The sequence below is a fragment of the Chelmon rostratus genome, chromosome 20, assembly GCF_017976325.1.
Source record: "Chelmon rostratus isolate fCheRos1 chromosome 20, fCheRos1.pri, whole genome shotgun sequence".
NCBI lineage: Eukaryota > Metazoa > Chordata > Actinopteri > Chaetodontiformes > Chaetodontidae > Chelmon > Chelmon rostratus.
The window spans coordinates 5800281-5807488 of record NC_055677.1 but is presented as its reverse complement, the minus strand read 5'-3'; positions in this window follow the sequence as shown (position 1 = coordinate 5807488).

The window sequence follows — 7208 nt, the reverse complement described above, 5'->3', positions numbered from 1 at the left end:
GTGTTCATTTTAGATTTAAGATGTAATTTTTTAATAATGAATAATTTCCAAGTCATTCTTTGCAATCACATGGTGGATTATTTGCAGTCAAGGTATCATTCTCACCTCACAAATTAAATAACGCTGCCTTCATGAGTTCACTGTCCCACTTAAGTAAAAAGGAAAGACAAGATGCTTGAAAATGGGTTCATCAAACATTACGTAACAGCAGAACAGCAGAACTGTGTGTTTCCCCTCTGCTGCTTTCATGAGTTTGTCCTGATCTCTTTGCAGATAATGATGATTGCAGTTAATTATCATGCTGTAATACACAGAGGCATCAGGATGCTGGTCGGGCTGGGTGTTGTTTTCTATCGCTGTTCCCAAATCTGCTGCATAAACCTGCTGACCTGAATTCAGCGTTTGGATGCTCGTTTTTAACATTTTTGACACGCAGGCACGCACTGCTGCAGGCTTCTCAGCAGCAACAAAAGCTCATTCTTCAGCTGAAAATAGCGTTCGGTTTTATGAGCCCTTTTTGTAGGATGTAATTAACATTCACACCGATGCATTTCTATAAAGCAGACTCATTTTGACATTTCTCTGACCTACTCGTGATGTCTTATCTACCCAGCTCACAAACCAGATACCGACTGTGTCAGTGTTGGCAAAGCAAACACAAATGCCTCCGTCATTTGAAGTAAAAACAGACAGGAGTAATGTGCCAGCTGATTGCCATCACACTTCCTCCCCAGTGAGGTCCAGGGCGAGCACGAGGGGCCGCCGGCCGGCCTCCTTATGCAACCAGACACGATCTGTCTGGCACCAACATATCAATGCAGGCTGATGCACAAATACCGAGAGCAATGAGGGAACAGGTTTGTCCAAAAAAAAAAAAAAAAGACGGAGGTGTTCGTGGATCATGATCTCATGTTCACGGATCTGTTTGTACATCACACAGGAGGAGGCTTTCAGAGCTTGTACAGTGGGTTCATGGGATGCAGAGATGCGTGTGTGTGTATATTTAGGGGGTGGACAAAATAAGAGAAAAACATAATTTTAATCTGAAAGACGTGATGAGTAGTACAGCTGAAAATGGATCATTTTTGGGGTTAAGGTCTGTTTTTGCCACAAGAGATTAATAGGTCAGTTATTGTGTGGGACCTTCAGTATTTTACTTCATCTGTCTCGTCATTATTTCTGTTCATATCAAAATCTCCAAAGTCCTTACATATTTTAATCCCAGATGTGTTTTTCAATGTTACAATTTAAAATGAGGGGAAGTGCAGTCAAGCGTCGTTTGCTACAGCATGTCAATAAAGGTGCATAAACATAACGAGCATCCAGTAAATAAGGGCAAACTTGTTCTTTCCCCCGGCGAGCTGAATGGTTGTTTCAGACGCTAATATTTTGAGTCACAACAAAACTCTGTTTTCAGGTTCACAGGGATAAGATCAGCCCACTTCCTTCTTCTTATTCAAACCAGCAGCATTTTCCTTAAGATGATTATAAATGAACAAAGGTCTGCATTTATCAATAATTAAGAGAGCTTTACTTGTGTTAATTCAGGGGTGGTTTGCACCTGAGGCTTAGTTATGGCTCTTGGTAATTTAACCTGATCCCACACAGCACTGCTGAATATTTCCTTAAGAAACAATGAAAACTATTGTAAAAAAAAAACATGCTGAGTCTCATTCTCAGTTATGTGTCAAGGTCGTTCTTAAGATCCGTCCTTAGAAAGCAGATCTCATTATCTTAATATAGCACACAGCAGCTTTAATCCAAAGCCTTGCTGCAAACACACAGTCGCTGGCTGTAGCTCTGTGAGGCTGCACGCTCGCTGACCAATGACTGACATATCTGAGGCAGACAGGTTTAATAAGGTTTCAATTGTCACCTCAGACTTTAAACCTAATTCTGTTGGTCAAACAAATCTTTGGCTTGTATGAGTCTCCCACAGACATCTAACCAAGCCGCTGGGCAAGCACATCAGACTGAAACGTGACTTGATCAGGTGGGAAAACAGGACAAAAAGCATGGACAGATTTGTACCATTGAGCTTTATTTCCAGTCTCTTTGCAAAACATTTCCTTTTCCAACACATCAAACTCTGTTTACCAGTCTTTGGAGGTGCTAATATGTGAATAAAGACATGAAAACGAGAGCGGGAGCTACATGGAGTCTCATAAAGTGGCATCACTTGAGTCAGCGTTGGTTGCTTCCGTAGTTAAAAAGAAATGAGCTTTCCAGACCTTTCAGCCTACTCTTCATCTTAGGCTACATTATTAGCATAACTATCACTGACCGAGCCGTCTGCTGCCAAGTAGCATTAAACTGCATTTGCTGTTCCCAAGTGTTGCCACATCAGGCAGGACTGAAATCTTTGAGACTGCCACTTTAACATAGCAGTAGAAGCTTTGAGGCATTGTTTCCTATTGCACAAAGCAGATTAGCATATTAAAGCCCTGCAGGGTTCAGCAGGGGCGACAGTCAGTCATGATGGAAGGTCTACAACAGCTGAGATGGACTGTTGCCTGCAGCTTTTACCTCAGCCTTTAAACAACAGGTTCTTCCTTTTCAGCACAATGCTTCTTTTGCCACGTCATGCTAATGCTATTAGTAGTACAGCAGCTATTACTACTGTACTACACCCAAATGAGTTCCTTAAAGTGGTGTTAAGCAGGGACAGTTGGCTACGAAGCCCCGTGAAGATAAGATATGGTGAAACATTATCGATCTATGTGAGGAAATGAGATCATTGCAGCAGTAGACACTGAAGTGCACAAAGGGCATAAAACAGGCAATAAAGAGATCAAGAGATCATGCTCGGGCTAAAAATAGGAGGATGTTTGGGGGATGTGTAAAAAGGAAAAAGAGGCATCGAAAATGTGTGAATTTCTTTATTATCACTGTAAAATCATATTTACTTTTTGACTCATTAGAGGTGGATTAACTTGTGAATTCGTGTCCTGCAAATTGGCTTAGTAGCTTGAAGAATGTCCATATGTGAAAGCTTGAAATGATGGATGATTTGTATGCTTTACGATCATTGTACCAGCGCCATCACGGGGCTGGTTATGTAAGTGTTGCTCATTTTAATATGGGGATTGGATGCAACCACATGCATAATCCATCATTTCACGTTACGAACATTATAACAGGGTTTCCAGGAATCTGATGGCCTGCGGTTATCAGTGTCCTCCCCTATTGTTCATCTCTCTGAGCCATAATTCATCAGCAGTCCTTTAAAAATTAATCTTCCATACGGTCACCACTCGGTAACTCTCAATACTCTACATGCCCCGCTATCACATCAAACCCATTTTAGACCTTAATACAGAAAATAATGGTGCATTAATACAATAAATCTCACAGTAGAACGTTCTGGAGATGAATAAAGTACAGTGAATTGTTTTGTGAACATTAAAATGCAAACACATACCGAAAGAGGCCTTTTGCTGCAGAGACATTTTAAGGAGCTGTGAATTTAATGCTCTCATTTCTAACAGATGGACTTTCTGACAGATGGAAGGTGTCCCTCCTCACCTGAGGAAGACCATCTGTTCCGAACATTGTCAGCCATGTCCACATAAAATAAAATAAGCTTGGAAAATGAGCAAGACAGCACACAGCCTTTTTTTCTGTTTAGCCTGCTAAGAAACTCGGCACAAGCACACAGACTCACTTTTGTGGCTCTTGGCTCTTATAGGACTAAGAACACCAGTAAAGCAAAGGGAGATGGACAGCTGGGAGCCAGAAATAACGGGTGTGGGGGATTCAGCACACAGGGCGCATGTGCCAAGTCTCCCCTCCAATAACACTGCTGTACACCCTCTAACTGGGAGGCTCAGAAACAAGGCCAGCTACCTATTGTGCTGCAGCCTGAGTGACTGATAGCACACAGGATGGCTCACTTCCATTCAGTTTGCAATATAAGATGTAAATATGGCGAGTAGCAGTCTAGAGTGTGACCATGCATTTTGTAAAAAGATTCCAGCATATTGTCTTTGTCAACGTTTCATCACCATCTGCCACCCGTTCATCACCAGTTGGACCAGCAAAACCAGCAAACACAGACCTGAAATGAAAAAAAGGGTCGTCTCCCTACGCTGAAAAAAAAAAAAATCATGCAGGAATTAATTTCATCAAGTCATCTTTCATCTTCAACACAATGTGATTAGTACTTATATGAAACCTGAAATGAGTTCAGTTGAATGAGCTGATCAGATTTCATTTTACTTAAGTTGAATTAAATGAAGCACTTAGCATGTTAGCACACTTCCCAGCATAAAATGTTTGCTAGTTTAAACTCTGAAAACAGAGAAAACATACATGATGTAACTTCGTCTTCACATATTAAATACACTGATGTGGATTCTTACCAGAATAATAATGCTAACCAAGACGAAGGTATGGATATCAGTCCTCCAGTCCAATCAACAGGGTTGCTGGCAAAGAGTTGTTGATCCAACTATAGTATGTTTAATGAGCTTGTTTTCTCAGGTTTCAGCTGGTTTTAAATTTTCATTTTCAACTTGTTTTTAGCGCATGGATGACCGAAACTCCACTTATCCCCCATGAACAGTCAACATGTTAATCGTTAAAGCGCTACATTTCCTTTTTTTGTTGTGTTCAAGCAAAACAAAGCAAAAAAAAAAAGAAGTCTGAACTGGCCTCAGTCCTTGATAATTTTTTGCTACATGCAACATACCTAAACTGATTTTACAGTGTTTGCTCACCACAAATGAGAACTGGAGACTGTCGTTGGGAAACGTCTGGAAAAAGAAATTAGTGAAACAAGAGAAAAACCTTAAGCCATCAGGGCCGGCTTGTTGCTGGTGATGGTCAGCGAACCTCTAAGTGTTTATACAAAAGCTTCCTTAGTGATGGTGTGTGTTAAGCATCTGCTGAGACCTGAAATTCCCTTAGGGACACACACTGAAAAGGACATGAATGGAATATCAATAGTCCATGGCTTGACCGTTTTTTTTGTTTTTTTCTTTTCTACCAGAATCAAAAGAAATGCCAAGGATCACAGCTTAAACCCCTTCTGTTACACGCTCATTGAGATGCATATGAACCCTGCGAGTTTCCCCTCTGGAGCCTTGCGCTCCGGCTCGGTTTTCTTTTGAAAGTCCAGTTCTCTGTCCCTCCGGCTCTGCGGCTCATTTTCCATGAGTGTGTCCTGTGAATAGCAAAGAGCTCCTCGCGCTCATCTTGCCGCTGACCACGTCTTCCTCTTGACAATGACGAAACTTTGCAGAGGAGACGTGCTTTGCATGGGAACACTGAGGAACATAATGTGTTCGAGTCTATTCATAGACGTCATTCTTCGTCTACTGCTTGTGGGATGTTGAATGTTTATGAGATGCTGATGACTACAGAGCAGCTGAGGGGATATACAGCGCTTCTATTTAATATGTACTGTATGTGTAAGTGTGGTGTGAATGTGATGATTTATCTCCTATGTCTTTACAAGCTGCAGCAGTTGTACATACTCTGGCAGACAGTATGGTGCAGTGTTTAACATAACACCTTCTGGTGGATTCGCTGCAAAGGAATAATATGGCAAATTTCCAGGTTTTTGAAAGCGACGCTGCAGAAAGAACAAGAGCAGTGCTGCATTCAGCCTATGTTTCAAGGTCCTCGCATATCTCTGGTAAAGCTTTACTATCGAAAGTCACAGATGCATGAATAAAAAACAAATATTCAGCAACCGTGTCATGTTGATTTAAAGCAAATCAAATATATAAATGGCACAGCAACTCAGTGACCCTGCAGTGTAGTTTTATAGCTCTGTCCAGTCTGCGAGCGCCTTTTAATCCATTTGATCAGTGCCTGGAATCTAGTTTAAATAAAAATTGGGATTATGTGAAGTCTTACATAATGATAATCCCTGCAGGGGAAACAGATTCAATCCAATCTGTGTCCTGGCGGAGTTCATTGGAATTTCATGTAACTGACAGTGAGAGTCTCACGACGGGGTTGGACTGCACATGCATGCACCATCATCAACTGTGCAATTAACGGGATGTCAGCGAACATACACTGACCAGATGTGTAAAGCCCGCAACGTCATGTATTTCCTCCACCTCTCCTCAAGTGTACACAAGAGAGACCAAAAGAAAACAAAACTCTCAATTTAAACATTCACCAGATCATTCTTTTCATTCTTCCTCGGTGCCCCTTGAGATGTCATGTGGACTCACGGGAGGCACACATAACAAATATGTGATAAAAATCTGGTCGTCCTGAATGAATGAAGCTATTAAATAACACAGATTTGTATTTTTTCATCGTTTGGGTCTGTAATGTAGCCAGATTACATAAAACAGTGTCCCCAATCCAGTTGCTCCTAATGAATCATCTGGACTCGGTTTGTGTATTTTTGGACCCCGTCTGTCTGAGAAAAGGACAGAAGAGGTCAGAGTGGTTTGCTGTTGTAGGAGGGAGCTGCACTGTTATTACTCCCCCCCTCCAAATGGGTTTTCATGCCACTCATCCATCACAATCCCTGCCTTCGGACCAAATGTGCTCTGTATCTTACGTGTTTTGGGGCTTGCGTGCCTGTTTGTGTGCATGTGCGAAGTGACCTTTCCCACTAAAGGCACAGGATGTACTTGTTTCTGTGTAATGACATAATTATTCTAAGTTAGTAATGACTCTAACATGTAGCAGGTGAGTAAGCAAACTAAAGTGTGCATACATTACATGAACATATAGCAAACATTGTGAAGAAATCTTTGCATCAAACTACTGAGCAGTACAAGATGTTCTCATATTAATCTGCAACCTGATAAGGTGCAGCATACTGTAGCACCAAGCAGCCATGACGTATGCTTGAATGCATGTACTATACTATGTTATGCAGTTGCTGATAAGCAGTAGCACTAAATTACTAAAGCATTTTACGGTTGAAAAAAATCCAAATTTAGCTGCAGGTTTGGCATCTTAAGCTAATGCTGCCTCTTACAACCACTCTTCACCCGCTTGTGAGACATTTTCTATATTTCAAACATGCAGGCTCGAGCAGACTAGAAATATCTCCCGTTGCCAAGTCATTTCTAATGTTTGTCTTATTTACTAGAGCAGTGAACACCATTTCCATTGCATTAGAACCTCATAGGATGATGATGAGTGTTCCAGGTGTTAGTCAAACCCTCAGGAGTTTGCAAACTGAGTTATGGTTTTTGAAGAACTTTTGATTTTTATTGCAATATGCGTGAAAG